The following is a 26334-nucleotide window of genomic DNA, read 5'->3' as shown; positions in this document are numbered from 1 at the left end:
TTAATTTTCAATTTAAAAAAGAAATAGAACCATTAGATAGACATCAATGGGAAAAAAGTTACACAAATTAGTCTAAGCTACTGTAAGATCAATTTTCCCAAATTGAAAACTAAATCAAGTTACTCATCTCTCCCCAATTCTTTGAACATGTCCTTAATAAGAGTGATACATGTACCACAAAACCAATGGTATACACAAGCCCATTCCAAGATACTTTACCTACTTTTTGTGTTTGTAACTTTATATAATTTTTTCTTTAAAAGATTTCCCAAATTATGTTACTTCAAAACCCTAAACAACCTGGATTGGTCCTGCCTATTAGAACCATATATTATTTGAGACGTTGCTTTTAAAATATCCCGGTTAGTTTAACAATAGTTAGTTACTGTAGATCTGTAGAAAAGTTTGCTTTTATTTTAATTATTTTTTAACAATTTCTGTATCAGTCTTTAAGGAAATTTACTGCCTTGATATGGTTTGATAGGATCCCTTTGGTCCTGTGTCTCAATAGAATAAACTAGAAACAGATTTGAAAGCTGACAATCTACTAAGGCCAAATATTACAGTCTAACATGTAAAATATAAAGACGTATTTTTTAAAAGAGCCATCATGCTATGCATAAAAATATTTGCAATTATTCTTTATGTACAATTGTAATTTTCTCACTTTCAATATATAATAATAATAATTGCTAGTGCTGTTTGAGCATTCCATTATTTGCCAGTCACTGTGTGAGGTGCTAGGAATACATTATTTCACTGACTCTTCACAACAGCTTTTGGGATGGTCATCAACATTAGCCCCATTTTACAGATAAGGAAACTGAGAAATATGCCAAGAAAATCAATGTTTATGTACTGTATATAACACACATAGTATATGCAGTGTGTATGTGTATATATATGTACATATATTGCAATATACATATATTGCCATATGCAGCATATGGAACCTGGTTATTTTAGAATTTACTAGTGGAAATTTCAAATAAAAAGCATACCACACATTACCTATCTTACATTAGATTCTAAGATCACAGTAAGAAGTACCAAAAAGAAAATATAAATAAAATATTTTATATTCAACATAATCCAGGGAGGCTTTCAACCCATAATTACAAAATACCTTTGAAGAAAATATGTAAGTGAATGTGACATGCATTTTCACATACCCCCTGACAAATATATCTCTTTTACTAAAAATACAAACACTGAAGTCAAATACACTCATTTTAATTATTTTCTGCAAATAAATAATAATCAGAAAGTTATGAAATTATAATTGTAATGCCCCATGACCTATGCCCTGCACCTCATTATACCTGTAATAGTATGTCAAATTCCTGTAGAGTAATTTGATACATAAATGAGAATATTATTAAATAAAAGAAGATGAATATCAAGGCCCAGAATAAAGTAATTGTGCAATATCGATTTAATTTACAAAAGAAATGAGTAGTAAATATGAATCACCAAAATATAATTAGAAGATAAAATGAAATCTTGGAGAAATTACAGAATATCACACTGAACTAAACCAAGCCCAAATACCACTTGGAGGAAAAAAAAAGCCAAATTTTCCCTTGGGTTTTAGGTGAATAGCATTACTCCTAGCACAAGAGGAAAACCTTTTCAGAGAAGCTTCTCTAATACAACGATAAGTCACTACGTTATAAATTAGGCAAATCAAAATTACTTATCATGCATATGTTAGGAAATATCATAGAAAATTTTACCTACTGAGAATTCAGCAAATGTTTCCAAAGGTATAAGAAAAGAATATATTCTGCCTCAAAAATATATGAATCCATGGATTGAGGGGCATCATGCTTAGCTATGGTAGATATTTAACAAATATTTGTAGAAAATATTTTTTAAAAAGAGAGCCAGGCTTTTCTTCCAGAGAGGTATGGTGGCTGGCTATGGCTCAGTACCTAAGACAGGTGTCTCAGTTATCTATTCTGATTACATAATTTTGTGGCTTAAAGTAACAACCATTTTATTTGTTTATGATTTTGTGGGTCAGCAATTTGGGCTGGCCTCAGCTGGTTAGTTCTTCTGCTGGTCTCACCTGGGGTCAATCTTGTGACTATAATTATCTGGAGGTTTGAATATGTGTGAATGGTCTCAGGTGGCCTCATCCACATGTCTGGCCATTGGAGCTGGCTGTTAGCCAGGCCACCTGTCCTCAGCAGAGGAATCCATGTTTCTTCACATAATGGTAACATTTTTTGAAAAGAGCAAGAGTAGAAGCTACATAGTCTCTGGAGGATTAGGCTTGAAAATTATACCATATCACTTCTGCAATCTCTGTTGTTGAAAGCAAGTAAAAAGGCCAGCTCAGATTCAAAGAGAAGAGAAACACACATCTATTCTTGATGAGAAGCACTGCAATGAATTTGCGGCCATTTTGAATTCAAGAGGTAACAACGTAGCTTACAGATAGGAAAACATCACAGGGCTTACTTTAGAAAAGATTTGTCCTGATAACAGTTATATCTAGAATTAAGCCCAGATTTTGACTGCCCATTATCTAGCCCCTCTGTCATGGAAATAACAACAGTGATTCAAGATGAGAAAATGAGTTTGTCAAGTGCCTTCTTTTCCACCCTCTGCCAAATGGAAGAGGTAACAGGAGTAGCACCTGAAGCGCTCATTAAGAGCATCAACAGCTGTCTACACAAGTAGCACAGCAAAAGAAGAGGTGAGTGGAAGGTAGAACATGATGAGACAAATGCCAGAGTGTTCATGATGGACAGATGATCTGTAAGTTTCACCCCATCATGATATTGCAGTATGTTCTGATTCTTTGCACTAGGAAACATGTTAACCTGAACATTTATTTATTACTTATAGCATACCAGTCCATTTAAATGACATGTCAGTCCCTCCTGCAGATGGGAACTGAAAATTAAAGAGGTCAAATCACCCAAAATCATACTGTCTATTTTATCAAAAAGTTTTAGTGTATATTTATATCCCAGACTCAGGATGCAAATACCTTCTCAATACAAACAACTACAGAATCTCCTAGTGGATAAAGTGTTTTTATAAACATACAGATATAAGACATGGCAGTTCATAGAGTACCTTAAGCACATGAGAAACTAAAAGTAGGATATATGATCAGAGGATGCTCATCATCCTTGAAGGAGATTAAAAACGCATTTTTTGTAATAATCAATGGAAAACAGCCATAAGCAGGAGAAAAGGGCAATCCCCTAGGTGTAGCCAACAGAGCATCCTCTTTAGAATCAAAAATGTTTGGATTTTAATTCTAGCCCTATCATCTTAGCTGTATAATCATGGACCAGCAAACTAACCACCCTGGGCCTCAGTATGTTCCTCTAAAAAACAGAGACAATTATGATAATAAAGCTGTAGGGTTAGTGCATAGAGTACAGAAAAGTAAAAATCTACAGTGCCAGGAAAAGACCACCTTCTCAGAATATGATGAAGATGATGCTGATGATCATCATCATCCATTATATATTATCCAAGTTATATTAGCATCTTTGAGTGCTGTCCTCATCAAGTACACGGAAAGCTCATGTGCTTGTCTCAGAGGATGAAGCCTTAGACTTTTATTCAGCCTCAGGTCCTTATTTTACCAACATACCTAGCAATCTTATTATTTTCTTAGTAAGTTCCTATCAGGAAGTTTAAAAAAGAAAGCAAGTACACTGACAACAATTAGCTATATAAGAGCAAAGAAAATCGAAGAAACACTTTACAGTTGAGACAGAAAGAATAAAAGAAGGGGCAAATTTATAAACTGCCTTAAACATATCTTGGATTGGTCTCAAGGGTCTTCTGCAATCACTAACATATATAATGAAGGAGTCATTAAGAAAATAACGTACTTAGATGTGGTGTGTTGATCTTGACAACTATTTGAATTCACATCAAATGCAAAACTTTTAATAATTTTTAAACAGGATGCCTAAAGACAATAACATTCAAGACTATGGATAATGTTGATAACCAAAAGACTCATTCTACCAGGATACTTAGTCAAGTAAGTTTACATGTCATTTTCTTCTGTATTCAAATTATCTTTCCTCTTTTTAGGAATCAGATAACCTCATATACAGGCTGAAAAACTGCTAGGAGCTTAATCATCAATTTTATTAAACAATGGAGGAGGTAACAAAACTTAATTTAGTAAATAATCTAGAGATCAATGGCATCTAGAGGAAAAGGTGTGAGAATGTCATCAAGACTGATTAAGAACTAGGGCTCCTCTCTGAAAGAATGTTTGTTTCTCACTCTAGACTGCAACTTTTCTACAGTGGCATCTATGCCATTTTGGCTTCTGTGACTTAAAGGAGAAACGGTTAGCAGAAAATCCAAGTATGCATTAAATGCCAAATAAATGTTTGTTAAAGGAATTAAAGAATGGGCTTGAATCATTCTTGTCTAGAACAGACAGCTCATGATGCAGTCAGCCAGTCACCTTAGAGTAAGGTGAAAATTTACTCTTCTTGTGTTGCTCCATTTCATTGTTGTTCATATTTATTATGAACAATAACATTAAAATATATGAGTGAATTTTCTCTCACTATTTATTGGGAAAGATTTAAGTAACTTCGTCATCATGAGTAAATCATATGATCTGAATGTTCAAAAAGTGTCAAGATTCATAATAGCAAATACGTTTAATCCTGTGATCAAACTTGGATTGACCAGTTGTTGCATCTTGAAGAGGTAAACTTAAAGTGTGTAATTTGATTGTTTGTAATTCAAAAGATAAATGCTTGACGGGATGGATACCCCATTCACCATGATGTGCTTATTTCACATTGCATGCCTGTATCAAAACATCTCATGTACCCCAGAAATATATACACCTGCTATGTATCCACAAAAATGTTTAAAAATAATTTTTATTTTTTTAAAAAAGAGGTATATATGTTAAGAACCCCAATGCCTTGTCCAGGATCAGCAAGAAAGAAAACATTGATCAAATGGTAACATCTAAAATGAGTGCAGGCTGGAGAGTTAACAGCATTTTCTTGCTTTCTCTGCTCCAAAAGCAACGAAGTAATGGCCCTGCTTAACTCGACGGTAGTCTAACCACATGGGTTGTTGTCATGCTTCAGTGAAAATTTGGATAACAAATGAAAACATTCCAGAAAATGGTGATGATGAAGACTAATGATAGCTAACATTTACTGACCATTAAAGGTAAAAGGACTTGAAATCACGATATACAGAAAACTGTCCCAAACCAGTTTAGGGCCAAGATATGTTTAGTCATAAGCACAGCAATTGTGGTTTGGAAATTTCAAGGAACTCAGTGCAAACACTCGAAGTACTATCTCAGGAATTAGACTTGTGTGCCTCTTTCAACCATGCTAAAAATAATTAGAAGCAACAAGATGCCAGAGTTTTGGCTCAAGTTAAAGGAGAAAATTATAATACATCTATATAAAAGTCAAATAATATATTTTAGTTGGAGTGATTTGGGAATCACTAAAGTTACTCAAGCTTAGTCAAGATGACCACTTGGCAGAGATGCTTTAAAAAAATTTAAGATTGAATATATATGTCAGGAGAACTTACAAGTTGCCTAATGCCATGTCCATCAGAGATTAAAATGAATACAAATTTGAACATCTGTGAGTAAGTCATGCACTCCCCAGTGTATTAGAAATACAGCCTATGATTTCTTAAACTCAGCTAGATTCTCTGCTTTACATCTTCTGTCTGGTTCCTGAAGACACTGGACTATATTATGACCCCTGGTCTGATGAGCTTTTGAAGCCATATGATTATCACCTCCTTTATACTTTCCCTCTTTGTGCTCATGCTAGCTAATGATGAGATCATCATGGTGAGGGTGATAATGATAATAACAGTCAGGTGCCTAATGAACTATATCAATGAAACCTCCAGACCGCCTGATTGCATAAGTCATATTATTAGCCCTATTTCTTAGGTGAGGATTCTGATGCTTAGAGAAGTTCAAAGACTTGTTCAAGGTTATACAGGGCTGTGACCAAGGGAGGTAGAATTCCATAGTTCCTTTTTCTAACTACTGCACAATACCAACTTCTACAAAACACAGCCATGATTTCTTAATTTCTTCTCTTTCTCCTACTACAAAGCGTAGAACATCAAAATAGAACTAAGTTTCAGTTAATAAATTACTTTCAAGCTTATTAATTTGTTTATATTTTTCATGTTACTAAGAAAATAAGTTATTGAGGTCAGGACCCAATGTCCAGTTATACATTGTTTAAGTGCCTGATATTTGAACAGTCAATACATGGCAAATATCCTAACATAATTCCTAAAAATAACCTTAAACTTTTCATTTAAAGTTAGGCCTATTTTTATTGAGTGCAGGATTCCAAATTAAAATATTTGTAAATATTAATGATCTCAAGATATCTATCCATGTAAAATAAAGCATATGCACTACTCATGTAGTGTATAATGCTGCCATATAAATTATATGTATTTTAATGTTGCTGTACAAATGTCTAAATACTGATGAAAACAAGTGCAAATAAACCATTCAAAAACTTGACAAATCTTCACACCATAAAAAAATAATAAAAGGAGAGCTAATTAATAAGAAAAGTACCACATCCTATATTTCCAAAGGAGATAAGAGAAAGTTAGGTTTCATAGTACTGTAGTTGGTATGTCCCCACTAGTAAATCACATTAATACAAATATTCTATTACTCGGGAGGTAATACCACTAAAATCCATGGAAAACCTACTTGAAGATAGAGAATAAGGAGTAAAAATTAAGACTGGAACCAAGAAGTAAATTGAAGTTTGTCTTTCAAGGCTCTTGAGCACTTCCTCAAAAGAGCTGAACATGGTGGAGTGAAAACAGATCAAGAGAAACAGCATTGTTTAGGCTTCCATTCCTGATTAAATATACTATTTCTGATTGAGCATCTATTGAATGAATTAGTTTTTTTTGTTTTTTTCTAAGAATTCAGAAACTGCTCCCAGAATTTGTTAAAAGTATGCTGAAACCTTAATCATTTATTGTATTACTTCTTTTCTAGAGTCTTTTATTCTTGTAAAATCTAAAATAGACTCCATTTTCTATCAAAATTCTACAATTGTTTTCCACAAGGATTATAACGCCATTTTTGAAATATTTGTTTGGAAGATTTTTTAGAGCAATAAATTATATATATGTTCCCACAAAAAAAAAAAATGCAAGAACAGTGTGAGCTTTGAGTTTTGATAGATTTCTTTTGTAAAAAGATATATTTTCTTATTTTATTTTATTTTAAGTTCCGGGGTACATGTACAGGATGTGCAGGTTTGTTACATAGGTAAATATGTGCCATGGTTGGAATGTAAATTAGTTCAACCATTGTGGAAGACAGTGTGGTGATTCCTCAAAGACTTAGAACCAGAAATAATATTTGACCCAGAAATCTCATTACTGGGTATATGCCCAAAGGAAGACATATTTTCTAAGAAGAACAAAACTTGTCAGTTGACATTTTCCTGCCAATATGACCATGTAACTTAAACACTGTCTATGAAAACCAATTTCTGAGAAATATTACAAATGTAGTTTGTAGTTTAAACAATAAATCCTTTTCATGTGGTTTACTTGGAATAAGTAAAATGATAGACAGCAGAGTTATATAACCTTGTAATTCCATTGTAATTTTTATCACTTATTAACCAACTTCATAATTAGTATTAAATTATGTCACATAAAATGTTTATGTAAAATTAAATTATGTTTATTAAAAATCATTTTGTCAACACAGTATCTTTCACAACAATATGATGAAAAACCTTAAAAGTAGCATTGGCTATCTTTGAATTAAATTCTTATATTTCTGTCTTCTGTTATATGAAACTGGAATTTCCATAATAACATACAATTTATGTTGGTATAGCATACTAAAAATGGTTCACCTCTAACTGGAATAGCTTCAATAATTATGAACATAATACTTCTTAATTTCACCATGCACATACCATGTAATGAACAAATTATACAGCCTTAGGTTCTAAATAGTCCTCAATGATTGAAGGATGCCATGGGAATAAAAATGCAGGCTCTGCAACCAGAATAAGAAGTCTCACTCTCAAGGCTTGTTGAACAAGACAGAGTATGCACATGTGTGTCATTGGAATGATTTAGCAAAATTATCTGCTAGTTATATATTCTAGGGGCTCTCACACCTATAAGGTCCAAATTTCCAGTTTTACTCTTCAATAATACATAGAACATAAAATTCATTATACTATATACAAAACCCTGAAGATAATGCCAATATGTTACATTTTTAAGTAAACAGAAAATAAAAATCACTCAAATAAGCTAATAGGTTAGCCAGTTAAGCCTTTAGGAAGTTTCAAGTAGCTTCCTTTTCCCAGCCTCAAAATTGGCAATAATACTTATTAGCAATCTTATTTATGACACATTTATTTTTAAATATATAATTTAGTAGATATTATGTAGTAGTTTCATGTAGAGGTAGGAATATTGTTAGATACGTGCAAGCATCTCATCCCAACCATATAACAACACAGCAATAGGTCAGCAGAAAGCAAGATCTCAATTTCACCAGCAAGAAAACTCAGCAAAACTACTAAGCCAAAAGTGCTTCAAACAGCAAGAAGATCCAGATCACTGATATAAATGGACAAAGGAAAATGACAGTCATTTATGAAAAGATGAAAGAGTGATAAAACATGATATAACATATGAAGATCATTTAAACACCAATGCCATAACTAGATACTGCTTTAACACCCAAAATCCATTTAATGACAGAGGAGACAAAAATAATTGAAGAGGGAATAGGTGGGGGTATTCTCCCACAGGTAACTACAGCTCTTGCTATCCCCTCTTAAGAAAAAGGAAAGAAATCACTTCTGGCTGCTGTCAGTCAGAACTAAACCTTTATGAACTTCTCCCAAAACACGAGCACAGGAATCTCATATTTCAAAAACAAGGTGTGTGTGCTCATACACATTAGATCTATGAGGGAAGGAGAGAGGTATGTGAAAGAACAGAAGGCTGGTGTTCAAGGTCATTCTCCTCTTGAAAAGAGAAAGGAAAAAAATGACTAAAAGAAATTATCCAAGGTACAGGAATCAAGTGACAACTTCTTTTCACTTATCTGCTTATGCTTGTTCTTATAGATATCTTATTGTTCTGTCCCTATTAATAGTGACTAAAAGAGAGCTTACAAAGAAGGAGGCTTTTGGCTGGGAAATTTCCTATCAATACCTGAAGTGTTAACTCATCAATGAGCCAGGCTAGTGAGCCAGGCCAGCTCTATCTAAAGACAATTCTTAACAAGGACAGTGGACTCAGATTTTCAAAGTAACTTGTACCCTCTCCATTTTTCCAGAAAAGGGAGAAGAAAAAGGTGGCAGAAATATATCCCCCCCGTTAGGAACTTCTATGCATGTAACTTCGTGTTAGTAGCTCTATTTAGTTATGACCTTTAACCTAACTCCAATCTGCACCAATGAGTGACATTTTCAAGCATGCATCACACCATCATCTATGTTCAGGTTTCTGAGCATTCAGCATCCATTTTAACACATTTGCTTTGCCTTCCCTGAGGCTGAGGGTGGAAGAACAAAGCTTAACCTGCAAAAATCGAGTCCTTAGTGGGAAAAGGCCAGAAGAAAGTGAAATAGGTGGGAGGTGATGAAAACACCTTATTTTCCAAGTACCTATATTCACCAGCATTTCTTTTTTCTTGTGCACTCTCTAGATACATATGACTTACTTGCTAACAAATATTGTACGTATGATATGAATACTGTTGTAATAGTATTCTGGGGGTAATTTGGGAGGACAAAGTGGTGTCCTTGTCAGACGTTTAGAATACACAAATCAGATTTCTAAGATTTTCTGAGTGCTAAGAGGATTAGAAGTAAATTCATTAAAAGACAAAAAAAAAGAAAGAAGATAAAAGAAAAAATCCTTTTTTAATTTATTCCCAATTATCTGTTATCCTTCATTTATTTCATTATTTAATCCAGGCAATACACTTTTTTTTTTTTTTTTTTACCCTCCCTGGGACCTCAGAGGGGGAAGTTCTGTTAAAGTCGAGATATCTTCTGTATCATTCCTTGGTTATCCCTGGAGCTAGAAGTTACAAAGCAAATCTATCTGAAGAGTGGAAGTCATGTTCTCCTCTTTCACATTTATTGGGTACCAGGTGGGGGAGGGAGGTTAGTTGAATTTACAAAGGTGTTTCAACTAGAAACACTACGGGTATAAATGACATGATCAAACCGAGGAGAGCAAGAAAGGAGGGAAGAAAGAGGAACAAATGGAAATCTAGGAAATACACACTTAGCTTCAGGTTTTTAATCCTGATAAATCATGCAGTATTTGAATATCAAGACATTTTTGTAGCCAGCTTTCCTTCCATATTCTTGAATATTCATTGTGGCGGGGAGGGGGAGGGAGAGAGAGAGAAAGGTTTTGCAGGCAAAGACAGGACACCACCGCCCTCCACGCTCCTCTGTGGCTCTGGGCATCTCCCTCCTCTCGCATCCAGGCGGCCCCTCGGCCACGATCCGCTTGCTGTCTGCCAGGGGGTCCGCTGAGCTCTTCCGCCCCGCCCGGAGAAAGCGTCAAAGCCGGCCTGCCAGCTGCAGTGGCAGAGCCCAGCCCCCAAAGCCCGCTGCATATATGGCCTTGTAGCACCACCAGCCTGCGAGGGCTGCAGCAGCAGCCGAGCCCAGACTCGAAGAGGAGTTGGGGACGTCAGTGCGCAGAGACAAGCAGAGCAGCTATCGGCCAGCTAGAAGTCTGCAAATGCCATCATATGGATATCTATAGAAACGCAGCGAGTGGGGGAAAATCAGGCAGCGCCCCTACACTTCCTAAACTGCGTTAGCAAAGAGAACCCCCCGCCCCCCAGCAGCCCCAGTCACTGCCTCCTGAAGCAGGGCACCCTGAGCTTGGCTGGGCCAAATCCTCCGCTGAATGTAGCCAGCAAGCAGCTCCCAAAGGCGGGAGACAAACGAACACTCCTTAGTTGAATTATTCAGACCGTCTTCACTATGGAATAAAACATTGATGAGACTACTTTGGAAGTGCTTTATCTTGTTAATTCTAATGTATTCGAGAAGGGAGTGAAATTTTCCGTTGGGGGCGGGCGCTGAGATGAGACGAAAGGGAATTCAGGGAAAAAAAGGCGCCAGGGTAAAGGGCTTTGGAAGTTAACTAAATTTGTTGTGCTTCAGCCGGCCATGGGAATCTCATTTTAACACACCGGACCCAATATGTTAATTAGGCAGTCGCAAATCCATCCTGCTCCTTGTAAATCAAGGCACCGGAAAAAAAAAATTCAAAATATCTATTATACAGGGACAAAACAAACAAACAAACAAACGCGCACAGGAGTCCCTCTCCGTGACGGAAACAATACAGCTGGAGAGAATGTTGGGTGGTGGCTATCGTTTTAGCCTGGTTCTGCTAGATATAAAAATGACTTCTTTCATGGATTTATTCTGCTACATAAAAGCACGCCCTGGCAGTTAAACACCATATCTCAAGACACACAGCCGTGACAATATATTCCCTTTCATGCATACCAAGTTCCAAGAAAACTCCATTTCGAGTCAAAGTCTCCAGATGCGTAATTTACAACTACTAAAAAGATCTGGCAAGCTCCTCCACAACAAGGAAACGAAAACAACCTGGCACCAGAGGTAGAAAAGGGTAAAAAAGATCTTCGGTTTAAATGATGGGTGGAAACCAAACACCCACTCACACTCCACAATCTGGAAAGGGTTGGGTACCAAATGGTCCGTGGCAACCACAGCCTGAAGGAAACACAGAATTTTGATCTCTGGCATCTTCAGACAGGTTCCACACGCCTAGCTCTCAAAAAATATCGTCAGGGTGGAGCACATCCATATTCTCAAAGCTTTCACTACTAGATGAAGTGCTTAGGTATAGATTTATATTTCACCTACTAGAAATTGTATTACAAAATCACAGAGCAGGCGCCCTTGGATACCCAATCCTTCCCAATGATTTTCAAAACATTAATAAGTAAAGTAGCCTGCAATGCAGATAAGACACTAGAAACAAGATCAAAAGGAAATTGGGTGAGGCGAGTAATCGGTGGTTTGTTACCTGGTGCCTCTAGGGGAAAAGACGGTCGTAGGAAGACTTTCTGCCTGCAGGTACAATCCCGGCAAGGTGGCTCCAGGTGGCTTTCACAGTCGTACGCGGGTCTCGCTCGTCACTTCGCTGCCCTTTGCCATAGCTCAGCACCCGCATCGTAGGGAATCGGAAAGGCGGCTCCTGCCACTGCCGCCGCTGCCCGCAGGTCGCGCTGGGTGGGGGATCCTCTGCAATCGCCCCATGAAACCCGCGGCTCCGCGCCCGGGGAGCGGGCAGAGGCAGGGCGGCCGCGCACGCACACACAGACACACGCTCACACTCACACACACTCGCACCCAGGCGCGCGCGCACTTGCACTCACACTTGCACACGCACACCCAGCACTGCACGGGGAGGAAGCAGCACGGAGGGAACCGGTCCTTCTCACGATTGGCTTCGAAGCCCACCGGACCGCGGGCAGCAAAGAGAGCGTTCTCGCATAGCCCTTTAATCACGTTTCCTTCAAGTTCTCCTCCAACCCGAATCCACGTAATTCAAGAGCTGGTGACATTTTGGTGGGGAGGAGGGAGCCGAAAAAGGGCTGAGGAAGAGTCGGGGATTTTGTTAAGCAGTTTAATAAGCAATCCTCATTACCTTATTTGTTTTGTTTTGTTTTGTATAGCAAACCAGTTCGAAGGGCTGAACTTTTGGCTTCAAATGCTGTGGACCAAAACGTAAATATCCTTCTGGCCAAGAGAAGAAGGTGTAGATACACGGAAACAAGAGGGCTGCAAGACACTCTCTTGACCTTGTGATGTACCTGGAAGCAGGTTAATATTGGCGCTTTCCAAGCTTCTGGATAAAGCGATCCACACACCTGGGTCCGCAGCCCAGCAGCCGCTCCAAATCCAGCCAGGAAAATGGGTCTGGGCGTCCTCAGAGCTCTGCAAGAACCCGGGCATGAAGGGGCATCGCCGAGTTAACACATTTGCTTCTGGGCAGTTGGATAAAAGACAGTCAAATGCATCAGATAAGCGCGCGCGTACACACACGCGCGCACACACACACGCAGCTAGCTGGAAAGCGGCTTACAAAACACTAGAGACATGCCAAGATGACTTGAAAAGGTAGCCAACATCCAGGATCTTTCCGGAAAACAGAAGGGCCAGCAGGGAGGTTATCAAAGTCTTCTCAAGTCTTTCAATTCTTCCTCTCTCCTGTGAGTGTGTGTGTGTATGTGTCTAGAAGGTTTCGTTGGTCTGCCCCACCCCCGTCCAGTTGCGCTTTTTTTTCTGATATAACCGACCGTGCAAAATGGATTATAAGGGTGGGCTGTGCTCACAGCCCAGAGCCCCCAAAGTCAAGAATCCTAAGGGAGCAGCCAGCTGCTAAATCATTCACATCCTCAAGGGAAGAAGGAAAAACACGCTCAAACACACGCAAACACGCGCACACACATACATAGTCCTCCGTTCGGGCAGCTCTGCACACGCTCACCCCCTCCCTGCGCGCCGCTGCACACAGCGCCCCGCCCGCTGGCCACCGCGCTGGGGCGAGTCCGCAGTTCAGGCGCGAGGCAAACAGCCGAGGTACGGGGCTGCGGCCGCGGCCGCGGCGGACCCGGGAGCTGGGCTTCCCAAAGCGGCGCGTGAGGGCAACGGCGGCCTCCTGGCCGCGTGGAACTTAGCCCTGCGCTGCAGCATGAAGGCGGCGGCGGCGGCGGCGGGCGCGCGGCCGTGAGCTCAGCCCGCGCCGCAGTGACGGGAGCGGCCGTGTTGGCCAGACCCCGAGAGTCCGTAAGACCCCGGCCGGGGCCGCTCAGCTGCTGTCAGCCCTCGGGCCTCCCAGCCAAACTGGTTCTGAACCGATTTATCAGGGGGTTGCGGAGAGAGCCGGCGAAGCGCCAGGAAATCCCTAGGCTGAGGAGGCGCGGGGGCGTTGCAGGAAGGGGGAAGGGAAAAGGCAGAAAACCTGGAGAATGAAGGCGAACTTCCAGGGGCGTCCCCAGCCTCCTGCAAAAGGGCAATTTGCTGATCGCCCACTTCCTCGCAGTTACAGGATAGAATCATCACTGAGTCAAGCTTCGGCTGCTTAGGGCGGTGGGAAAAGTCATTAGCTATAATAACCCACCGGAAATTTTGAGGAGAGCTACTGACTTGGGGTTTCAGTCATCTGAGACTGGCTTCCGCTGTCCCCTTAGTTGTGGGTAGTGATTTGCTTACTAATCAGATGGGAGCGGATTCTGAAAAGAACATTTATATTTGGGAATCAACTCAGCTCAGCCTCAGACATTACAAATACTGCAGTTGGTCACATTTTACTATGTCAAGGGCAGAAAGGGAGCCCAACAGTCTTCATAAGCCAGACCTAGTCTCTAAGGTCACCGGCACAGACGCAGGGTCTAAAGCAGGAAAGAGGTGCGACTGGAAAGGAGGTTAGACAGGGCCCTGCGGGAATGGATCTGCCCGGAGCCCTCGCCTGGTTTTGCTTGAGACTCCGACAAGACTCCCAATGCTTCTCTCCCCGACCCTATACCCTCCATCCTGGAAAAGCCAGTAAGCAAAGTTAACTCTTTCTTTTAGGAAACCCTGAGTGAAATCTTGCTCTTCCTTTCTGCTAGAGTCCTGAAACCCTTTCGCTTCTCATTGTGGGTTCACCAGCACGTGGTCTTCGGACACTGCGCGCACCTTCGCTCTCAGCTCTGATCCTAGCTGGCGCAGACACCAGTCTGTACCCAAAGGAAGAGTAGGAAGTTGCAAAGGGAAGCTGGCTAACAAGGGCTTCTTCTGTCCTACTTGGCAAAGGCTCATATGGGTGGCCTCCGTGGATATGGAGCTCTTTCATTTTGTTCCAAAAAGAGCTCTGCCAGGCTTTACCATTGCCCTGGAGGTGCACAGGCGCGCTTATACTCGAGCACAACCATGGGCTCACCCCAAGCGCGCACACCTGCAACCACGCGTAAGGAAGAACCACACAGCTATCTCTGTCGGGGAAGGACACGAGGAGTGAAGTGCTTTAGGTGGAAACTGCTCACATCTCCTTTCTTTCCTCTGCTCCCCCTCTCTGCCCCTGGTACTCCGGATCCAACGCTTGGCTTAGGAATCCACTCAAGCCACGTCTGGCTGCTTTGTTCCAGAGGAGCGCAGCTCCGAGACTGCACTTCAGCCGTGCAGCCTCCCTCCAGGTCGGCGAGCGGCGCCAGATCCGGGACTTCATGGTCTCCGCGGGAGCTTAGAAGGCTCAGGATCTGAGTTGGAGAGCTGGAAGGCCAAACTCGGAGCAGCTGAGGGACTGCGCAGGAAGACCACAGAAATAAACCAAAGGGACATCGCGGACAGATGTACCAGAGGACACCACTGAAGTCCAGGAGAATCTCCACCAAAGCCATCAGCGTTTTCCTTGTAGCTTTCTGTCCCTCGAAGTGGAAAATTGAGGTTTCTGAGAAGTCCACGGAGAGAACCTGCAGCAAACTGAAGCCACAGACTCCGAAGGCATAGGGAGAAAAAATGCTTCCATCCCCCTTTCACTTTAAACTTGATCGCTTCTGGGACTTCACTGGAGGGCGGTGGAGTTGCACCAACCTGGAGTACAGGCAGATCCCAGCGAGCACTTCCAAGTACTTTAGGACGTGGGGGTGACTCCTTTTTCTTCAGGATTGTCCCACTTGCCACCCTTTCCAGCTGAGCTGATAGGAACCAATGAAAGTCTAGGCGATAAGGATTTTCCGTTACCTCAGGGATCAAAGTATAAAATGTTGAATGAGAAACACGAAGACCTTGCATGGCTGGGCTGAATAACTTTTTGTTTTCTTTTTTATGGTGTCCAGACTGAGGTAGGGAGGGGACACACTGACCTAGCTGTAAGAAGTCAAGGGTTGGGACAAAACAAAGTTCAAATATATACTGGAATTTGTGTGTGTTTGTGTTTTAGAAACTCTGTGTGTGTGTGTGTGTGTGTGTGTGTGTGTGTGTGTGTGTGTTTTCAGCTTGAGAAAGATGAAATCAACGTTTCCTTAATGCTGGGAGTAATAATGCTTAATGCTTAATTTTTCATTGTTCTTTCATGTTTCAAGCCCTACCAGGCCCAGGAAAACACTTCTTTCCGTTTCCTGTAGCCTTCCTGTGTATAATGCATTATATTTGAAAGTGCTTTCCTCTACTTTCCTCATTTTATCTCAATAATCTCTGCTAAAACCAGATAACTTTCACTCTCCTGGTTCAGCATTTGCTCTTTTCCCCTTTACAAAGGCTGATTAGAATTTGCAAAGAGAGAGGAAGAAGAAAGCTTCTATTTTGTTTCATGATTGTTGCTAGAAAACGGCAAGACCTCGGGAGAGAGACCAGCATATTATTTCCCAATGGATGTCAGAGCTAGCAAAGTTTTTTTTTTTTTTTCTTTAAATTTTATTCCCTAGCAGGTCAAAAACTAGGATGTTTGCAAGAACAATTTCTAGTTTGCTCATAAAACTATTGTTATTAGCCACTCTAAGGTTGGCATACTTTTAAAAGTTCAAACAAGTTCCTTCTAGAATAGGGTTCCTTTAAACATTAACATTTAAAAAGAAGTAATTTTTTTCATAAATAATTTAGATTTAACTCTTTACCTCTGTAGTATATCTGCCTTACTTTGTTAATGTGTCCCCTGATTTACTGCATATGTCAAATCACTTTTAAAATAATGTCAATTTTCTTGTTCTCCCAAGGCCATTTTTCTGAGGACCAATGGTGATAAGTGTTGGTCTGCCTATTTTCCCAGAATAATCCAAGATTTGGGGAAAGAAAGAGTATTTTGCTAATTTCAGGTAATTAATGGAGATGTGAATGTTTTTCAGTTAAAGTGAAGAATATCAAAAGATTACCTGAGTTTCTGTTTATATTGTTATTTAATATTTGAGTTCCTCTTTAAGGTAGTAAAAAAGTTATGATTTAGTTTTTTTTAATGGCGTTAACAATTAGTTTGCACATCTTATGCATTTTATTTACATGGATTAAAGTATGTGGTAAGTTATCACTTTAATTCATTAATTTGTTTTATATGTAACTGAAGAAGCTTATTGTAAATTGGAAATACCTTACCTTCAAATTTCCTGGGTGAGAAATCACTATTGAGTTATTTCTACTTTGATTATTTTTACTAATATAATGTAATATAATATAAGTTATCTGACAGTTCAAGACTGGAAATTGGTAAGAAGAAACAAGGAAATACAAGTTTCTGAAATGAAGGGATATCATTAAAAACAAATCTGAGTTAAACAGAATAAATGAAATCCAAACACTGAAGTTTTTTTTAATCTACATAGTTTTGAAATATAAAAAGAAATGTGCTTATATTAGGAGCATGTTTCCAATGTTGCAACTGACCTTGAAGTCCTAGAATACAGTGTATTTTAGCAACTAGATCTCACCAAAATGTATATTTCAACTGACTTCAAAACAGAGTTGAAGACCCCAGCATATTTCTGGCATATGTAGGTAAACAGATTTCTCATTGGAACAAAAAGAACCAAATGTATTTAGTGTTTAATCTTCTTTTGAGTTACAGAAATATTTTTTCTTATTTTATTGTTTCTTGATTTTTTAAACTTGATTTATATAAAACACATTTCCTTTCCTTTCTTTCTGTATCTCTGTTGTATATTTTAACCTTTATAGATCATAATAGTGAACTAAAAGATCAAGGTCTACTTGATGAAAACTGGAACTAGCCCTGGGAACCCAATAAATTACTGAACAGAAGTAGACATTTATTTTACCAAGAAAAATGGTTTTTGAACCTAATTTTTTGAAACACAAATACAATGTCTTTCAGAGATTATATCCTCAGCAGAGACTTTTTGAGAGATCTCAGAGGAAAGGAATTACTTCGGAGATAAGCATTGCTGTAGAGAAAGGACATTTCTTAATACTGAAAGTTAGAAGTAAATTTTATCTTTCATCTCCATTCATATTTTTTTCTTGCTTATTTGCTGATACCTTGATGTTAACTCCTCATATTTGTCTGGTGCTCCTATTTAGTTACCCAAGGGCCCCAAAATGCATCATTCTCTCGAGGACTATCTGACCCAAAGAGGAATTCTATGCTATTACAATTTCTACTTCTCATCAAAACTCCATTGAGTCATAGTAGATAGATCTAATTGACCTTTAAAAAAATAAGTTATATCAGACTAATTTAAGCTAAAGTATGAATGACTAGCAGCCTACATCAGGAATATGAAGCCAACTTAATTTATAAAAAGTAGACTTTCTGGCAAAGTGTGTTAATACATATGGGAAGCAGGGGCACCTCAATCATTCTTAGCCTTGTATACCAAATTGAATAAGCATGGTACTATATTTTATATTTTCCTTTTTTGTATCTTTGATAATGCTGTTGAAAAATTATTCACACCTAGCTTTAGCCTTTGAAAGAAATATTTTTTTAAATTTACGTGTGTGTATAGATAGCATTTCAAAAAGATTTCCACTAGATAGTGAAACTGTTCTCTAAAATGAATCTAGTCATAAAGCAATTATCTTAAAAATAAAACATCAGAGTAATTGTTGTTATGACTTGATTTAGGAGTTCAGGTAGGCACACCAAATCATATTAGGTAGAAGTAATAAGCTGTTTGAATGTCTATGAAATTCATTTCTTCAACATACTTACGTTAAAAGCCTGATTAAGAATTATTGTTATGCCGGACCCCTGTTAACTCCAATAGGGATGACATCTGACATCGTGTCTGAGAGGCAGAAGGAGAGACCCAGAGCCAATGAATCAGACACAGCATTTATTGAGGAGTTATATACAGTTCGGGCCAGGAGGAGTTATATACAGTGGGCTGGACAGGAAAACTGCTACTGTTTATAAAAAGCATACAGGATATGTAGCATCTTCATTCAGGAATCTCTAGCTAGCAACCTCCATTTTACCCGAAACAAACGTCCTCAGTCCCCTTTATGGCCTGAGTTCCAAGGTATGGGCGAGGGGTTCAGAAGTCCTCCATAGTTAAGGAGTGAATCTCCAGCTTGGCCAGTCCTGAATTTCTTAGGTCAGAACTCCAAACAAACCTTCTTCTTATACCATAGGAACCTTCTCAGGGTATGCTTGAGTTATTGCTATCAAGTGCATCTGCCCTATAATTACATAACAAAGATTTGGCTTCTTAGCTTTAGTTTTACAGGTTTTTTTTTTAACTTCTATTTTTTCTTTTATTATTTATTTATTAATTTATTTATTTTTTGAAATGGAGCTTTCACTCTGTCACCCAGGCTGGAGTGCAGTGGCACGATCTCGGCTCACTGCAACCTCCGCTTCCCAGGGTCAAGCGATTCTCCTGCCTCAGCCTCCTGAGTAGCTGGGATTACAGGCATCTACGACCACGCCCAGCTAACTTTTTGTATTTTTAGTAGAGACTGGGTTTCACCATGTTCGCCAGGCTGGTCTCGAATTCCTGACCTCAGGTGATCCACCCGCCTTGGCCTCCCAAAGTGCTGGGATTACAGGTGGCGCCACCGCGCCCAGCTTTTAACTTTTATTTTAAGTTCAGGAGTATATGTGCAGGTTTGTTACACAGGTAAACTTGTGTCATGGGGGTTCATTGTACAGATTATTTCATAACTCAAGCATTAAGCCGAGTACCCATTAGTTATTTTTCCTAATCCTCTTCCTCCTCCCACCTTCCACCCTCCCAAAGGCTCCAGTGTATGTTGTTCCCCTCTGTGTCCATGTGTTCTTATCATTTAACTCCCACTTATAAGTGAGAACATGTGGTATTTGGTTTCCTGTTCCTGTATTGCTTTGCTATGGATAATGGCTTCCAGCGCCAAATTAGAAAACTGAATCTGTCTTCAAGGTTGAGGCAGATTCAACTTCTTAATTACTCATCTTGAAACTCTGTCCTTGAATTTCAGGCAGGTGGCCACAAGTCGGCAGTAATGTGACACTCTCACGTGGTTGTAACCACATGGTTGGACTTTCTTACAAGCCCCCATAGATTTAGAAGGAAGAATTAATTTTAATTTATTTTATTAAAGATCCTTTTTATTAAAAAATGATGTGTGATAAGTTTTATTTACATGAAATCAGATAATTTCTTTTGGAACAGTCATTTTTTTAAAAATTTCTAAAACATGATTAGGTAATTTGCCTTTTAATCTCTTTACTGGTTCTTTTTCTTTTCCCCTTTAAATCACAGCCGTTTAGAGAGAAGACTGAGTTACTGTTCTTTCGCAATAACTCCTGTAACTGAATGCAATCTTTTGGCTAGCTTGGTGTTAAAGTTCTTTCGGATTTGTATCTCAGCTCTTAGTGGCTGTGACTTCTGTAATGAAAGGGAATCCTTTCTGTGACTGGTTAGCATCAAACTTCTTTCTCCACACAGTGTCCTTTATTTCTCTGCTTGCAGTTTTGTTCATTCCATGTAAATTCTTTGAACGCCTTTGTCAGGCCTCTGAGCCCAAGCCAAGCCATCGCATCCCCTGTGACTTGCACGGATACGCCCAGATGGCCTGAAGTAACTGAAGAATCACAAAAGAAGTGAATATGCCCTGCCCCGCCTTAACTGATGACATTCCACCACAAAAGAAGTGTAAATGACCGGTCCTTGCCTTAACTGATGATATTCCACCACAAAAGATGTGAAAATGGCTGGTCCTTGCCTTACCTTGTGAAAGTCCTTTTTCTGGCTCATCCTGGCTCAAAAAGCTCCCCCACTGAGCACCTTGCGACCCCCACTCTTGCCCACCAGAGAACAAACCCCCTTTGACTGTAATTTTCCTTTACCTACCCAAATCTTATAAAACGGCCCCACCCCTATCTCCCTTCGCTGACTCTCTTTTCGGACTCAGCCCGCCTGCACCCAGGTGATTAAAAGCTTTTATTGCTCACACAAAGCCTGTTTGGTGGTCTCTTCACATGGACGCGCATGAAAGCCTTGTTATAGCCTGTGCCCTGCACTAGGCACTGGAGAAAGAAGACTAACCATAATTTTCATGGCCTGTGTCCCTCATAATATAGCTTACCATCTAGTAGAGGTTAAGAGACCAACAAATTAGTTGTTACATTATGATCTTGTTTTTATTTCACCAACTACAATTTGTTATCAAGCCCAAGTGTGTTCTTTTGTGAGACCTCTGGAACCACCTCCTATTAACTCCAATAATAGCTTCTCTGTTGCACTTAGTTTCTGGTTTATTTTTCCCACATTCATTCTAACTGCCTTGGGAGGTAGTTTGTGAAACATCTGTATGAAGTCTTTTACTGCAGTACCAGATACAGCCCAGGGTATTACTAAACAAAGTTTTGGAATAAAACAAACCTGGGTTTGAATCATGGTTCTGAGATTCACTGTGTTACTTGTGTAAATCATTTAACTCACCTGAATCCTCAAGTTATAATGCATATCAAATAGAAATGAGAATATTTATATTTAGGGCTGATTGACAGGCTTTAATGACTGCCTGTATATAAACTACCCAGTAGAAGTAGGTACTCCATAGATAACATTTCTATTCCCTGTCAGTCTATCTCAAATCATGTAATGAATGATTAATTTCACATTAAAGTATAGTACAGATAACACAGTTTCTCAAAATAAGCTACTTTTTAATCAAGAAAATCTGCTCATAAAAGCTTCCTGAGATAAAATACTTGAGAAGATGCCTAAAATATTCTACTGATGTTTTATTTTCCCTCATATTAAATATATATATTATATAATATATAATCTATTATATATAATACATATACCAAATTATATATTAATTCAAACATGAAATTTAAGCAAAATTTTCATATCCAACTTGTTCTCCTCAGAAGTGATTTGTTCTCAAAATGCTTTTTAGAAGTTTTGTACCTTAAATTATCTCCCCTTTAAAAGGGCTAGTTTTAGAATAAAGTAATCAAAGAAGTTTCCATGGATTTTATACAACTGGTCTTTGACTTTCAGACTAGTTTCTCTCTCTATCTCTCTCTCTCTCTCTCTCTCTCTATATATATATATACTCTCTCTCTCTCTCTCTATATATATATATCTGTATACATCAAGCCCAAGTTTGTTCTTTTTTGAGACCTCTGGAACCACCTCCTATTTACATACACACACATAGAATCTTATTGAGGTACTTAAACATTATTGAGGTATTTAAAACTCATTAGAGGTAAAAATGTTACACTAATTGTTACAAATATTAAGAAATGTTGAAAATAAAAGTAGGGTAATGTGAAAATAAACAGAAACATTAAATATAGATTTTAAGTTATTTACCATCCATTAAAATAATCATGAACATTTATATTTGTAGAAAATGTGATTAGTTTAATAGTTTTTAAACTGCATTATATTGTTATGCAGCATTTTTCCACTTTAAAGTAAATTTGTCTATTGTCAACATTAAACTATTAATTTAATAAATTATTAATTTAAGCTGTAACTATTATATATTTAATTTCTTCTTGGATATGCAAAAACATAAATTATTGTTTTATTTTGTGTTTAGTTTGGCATGTTTTAACATTTTGTAATATTGTAACATTAGAACATTTTAAAACCAAAAAATATATTGTTGAAAAATTAATGTAACCACCAATTATGGGAACTATTTTATAATAGTTTTATTATCAACAGAATTTAGGAAATAAAAGAAATTGCATGAGAAATCATTGTGAAAAATTATATGGCATTGTAGTCTTTTCTATATTGTTTTCAAACTTGTGCGTCCAGCATTGATTACAGTTACCTTTTATAATTTTACAAATTTGAGGATTTGCTAAATTTTCTGATTGAATATTTTCGATACTATTTTTTTAAAATACTAAATAATGTAGCCAAAAGTGTAAAAATATTAGCATTACATTTATTCATTCATTCATTTTCATAACAGTATGCTTTAGGATTAGGTACCTCCTGATATAGACTTCATTTACTAAGATATATTATCACTCTCTAGTTTTCTTTCACATTAAAAAGTTCAACGTATCTAGAACGGAACAAAATGGAGAAAGCAAAGAATAAAGGTAAACTCCAAGTTAATAGTTATTCTGTAATACATAAACAATTCTCTGTATGTTATCTAGAAATGCTTTTTTTAAAACTAAACACTCTATTTTCAAAAACATTGTCTTACATTCCACAGATATGTTTATTTTATACTTTTTTTTTTTTTTTTTTTTGAAACGGAGTCTCGCTCTGTCCCCCCAGGCTGGAGTGCAGTGGCGCACTCTCGGCTCACTGCAAGCTCCGCCTCCTGGGTTCACGCCATTCTCCTGCCTCAGCCTCCCTAGTAGACTACAGGCACCTGTTACCATGCCCGGCTAATTTTTTTGTATTTTTAGTGCTGACGGGGTTTCACCATGTTAGCCAGAATGGTCTCGATCTCCTGACCTCGTGATCCGCCCGCCTCGGCCTCCCAAAGTGCTAGGATTACAGGCGTGAGCCACCGCGCCCAGCCTATTTTATACTTTTAATAAAACGAGGGTAAATGAATGATTTATTAAAAAGACAAGTAGTAATGTGAAAAACATGCACATACCCCCAGGCACATATGATGGATCTTTATAACACACTAAGGTTTGATTTTTCAATTTGGTAAATGGTGAGATGCAGTTTTAAATCTTAACTTTTTCTAAAATGTGAAAATGCTCATAATGTAAAAAATCAAAAATTTACTAATTTTGAAATAGACCCTTATGTGAGGCAGTGAACTAGAATAAGGCAGTTTCTTTTTCTACTGACCTCATCTTGGAAACTTTGATTGGATTTAGTAGTACCACTGAATTTAGTAGAAATTTAGAAAATTGCCAGTGAGCTATGAGATGGATTCCTCGACCTCTTCAACTCATTTCTGCTTATTGTGTTCTGTCTTTATAATATGCAACTAGGTTCTCTTTCTTGCTTTTGTTATTTAAAAACTTCTGATTTATCCTTGGTAAGAGGATTCTTACTCGACATGTTATTAAAAGTGTGTGTAAATGTGATTGCTAAACTGCCCTGAGCTTCTAGTCTGTAAGTATGCGGTAGCTTTGCAGGAGCAGTCACGGAGCAGTGGCACTGCTGGAGCTGTAACACTGCCTCCTCAATAAAGCTGTTTTCTTCTGCCTCTGGCTTGCCCTTGAATTCTTTCTTGGGCAAAGCCAAGAACCCTGACTGGCTTAGCCCCACTTCAGGGCTTGCCTGCCCTCCATCAGAATGACTCTTCTTAGAATTGCAGAATTAGAAGAGTACCTTTTTGAATAGTTAGGAAAGAAGCTTCTGGAAAATGTTGCACAGAGCACTACAGTGTAAGTGGAAACTTACAGTGAAACTTTAAATGTCAAAGAAGAAAAACAATATGTGTAGAGTGGCCGTGCCTACACTAGTTTATGTAAATGTGAAAACATTCTTCTTGTAAAAATATGCAAGGTGATTTTATAATTACAGAGCAAATGTTTAGTTCACGTGGCAACTACTCTTTGAAAGCTAATATTGCTTTCCCTGAAAATATTTTTCTGTTTTTTGAAATGTATAATGTCTTGGACACTTTCTTGATTGTAAACTCTCTCCCACTGGGGCTCATTTGCTTTTTTTTTTTTTTTTTTTGAGACGGAGCCTTGCTCTGTTGCCCAGGCTGGAGTGCAGTGGTGCGATCTCAGCTCACTGCAAGCTCCGTCTCTAGGGTTCACCCCATTTTCCTGCCTCAGCCTCCCGAGTAGCTGGGACTACAGGCACCAGCCACCACGCCTGGTTAACTTTTTGTATTTTTAGTAGAGACGGGGTTTCACCGTGTTAGCCAGGATGGTCTCAATCTCCTGACCTCGTGATCTGCCCTCCTTGGTCTCCCAAAGTGCTGGGATTACAGGCGTGAGTCACGGTGCCCGGTCTTTTATTTTTATTTTTATTTTTATTTTTTTTGCCTTAGTGCAATGCATCTACGCCATGGTATACACTAAGAGGTGAAAGCTCAGATTGAAAGGCAACATTGATGAGTGCAGCCCATTAAAAAAAAAAAAACAGATTTGAACAAAGTTGTTAAACTTTGGAAAAGAAAATGAGTGAATATCATCCACAAAGTACTGAAGTGTGTCTGTAGTTTCAGCTATAACCCAGTCTGCAAATTCAGAATCTCACATTCTATGTAGATCACATTTGTATGAGGTGGTAAGTTTTTTTAAATGTAGTCAGTAGAAAGAATCCTTAAATTTATGTTTTGTCTTTTCAAATTTATTATTTATTATTTCATCTCTTAAGTGTTGCAATGCATAAGATAATGTGCCAGGCTTTTTTTTTTTAACCATTTGTTTTGTGATATCAAACACCTGCCTAAATCTCTCCTCTTTGATTTTAATATTAACTAGAGCCATATGTTTATATGCATAAAATTTACATGGAACATATTGTTCAATAGGGGTAGATCATATTTATTTTAAAATATGTTTTTGTTTTATTTGTCCTAAGCTAATAACTGTAAAATAAGTGAAACAGAATACCTGACTTTAAGAAACTGCAATCCAAGACAACCAGAAGTCTTTTAAATTTAGCAATCATGATAAAAAGGCAACTCCCTGTTCTGATTCTGGTAGTGGTTCTTTTTCAGGCTTCATAAGCATGAACTAATGATGAAACAATCTTGATACACAATCTATTAAGCTTAACTCCAACTGAATAAGTACTTTATCAAATCTGATATTTAATTGTACTATATCTCTGATTTAGTCAAAATTATAATGACATAATTCACATTTACTATTAATTTAACATATAGCCCCTGTGATTTATATTTATGTTACTATAATCAAAATGTTTTGTTGGTATTTACAGCCTAAGAAGATGAAAAGTAGTTTATAAATATATTTTTAATTCAAATTTTAGATTCCTTTATTGGAATAAAACAAAATATTTGCTGTTTACAAGATTATTTCTGTGTCATGAACATTATCTCCCTCCCAGCCATGTTTCTGGAATTGCTGTCCTACCTGATTTAATCTTAGCTGTCGCAATCAGACAGACAGAAAGTGTGAGACACTTTTCTTGCATCTGTAGTGGAAACCTTAACAGCATCCAGTAACTACTGCAGGTCTGTCAGATAAATAAATACGTGATTAATTGCATTTTTTTATTTATGCTTATACAAAAAGTAATACATGCCTTTGAACATTAATATGAATGCATGCAGGTCAGTAATAATTACTTTTCAAATTACTCCATTTATTCATATTCGGAAATGCTTGAATTTCCCAAGAATAAAAATTTAAAGTTAGAAAGGAATTTTTAGATCAGGTATTTCAACTGCT

The 26334-nt window shown here is 38.2% G+C and overlaps 1 protein-coding gene and 1 non-coding gene across 5 annotated transcripts in view; both read right to left on the bottom strand.

Annotated features, from left to right (window-relative positions):
• LRFN5 (leucine rich repeat and fibronectin type III domain containing 5) overlaps window positions 1-14260 on the bottom strand; it is a 306102-nt gene extending 291842 nt beyond the window's left edge. For all 4 annotated transcript variants that reach the window (XM_054449284.2, XM_054449283.2, XM_054449285.2 and 1 more), the window contains exon 1: window positions 12112-14260. The gene's annotated coding sequence lies outside the window, so the exon portion shown is untranslated. The remainder of the gene's footprint in view (window positions 1-12111) is intronic.
• An 11745-nt stretch (window positions 14261-26005) lies between these two features.
• On the bottom strand, window positions 26006-26134 carry LOC129013436 (small nucleolar RNA SNORA31). The gene has a single exon (XR_008493912.1). It is a non-coding gene; the product is annotated as a small nucleolar RNA SNORA31 (small nucleolar RNA).
• Between the last annotated feature and the right edge of the window lie 200 nt (window positions 26135-26334).

Source organism: Pongo pygmaeus, chromosome 15 (genome assembly GCF_028885625.2).
Source record: "Pongo pygmaeus isolate AG05252 chromosome 15, NHGRI_mPonPyg2-v2.0_pri, whole genome shotgun sequence".
Taxonomy (NCBI): domain Eukaryota; kingdom Metazoa; phylum Chordata; class Mammalia; order Primates; family Hominidae; genus Pongo; species Pongo pygmaeus.
Note: the sequence above shows the minus strand (reverse complement) of the source record. Positions and strands in the feature narration are given on the sequence as shown.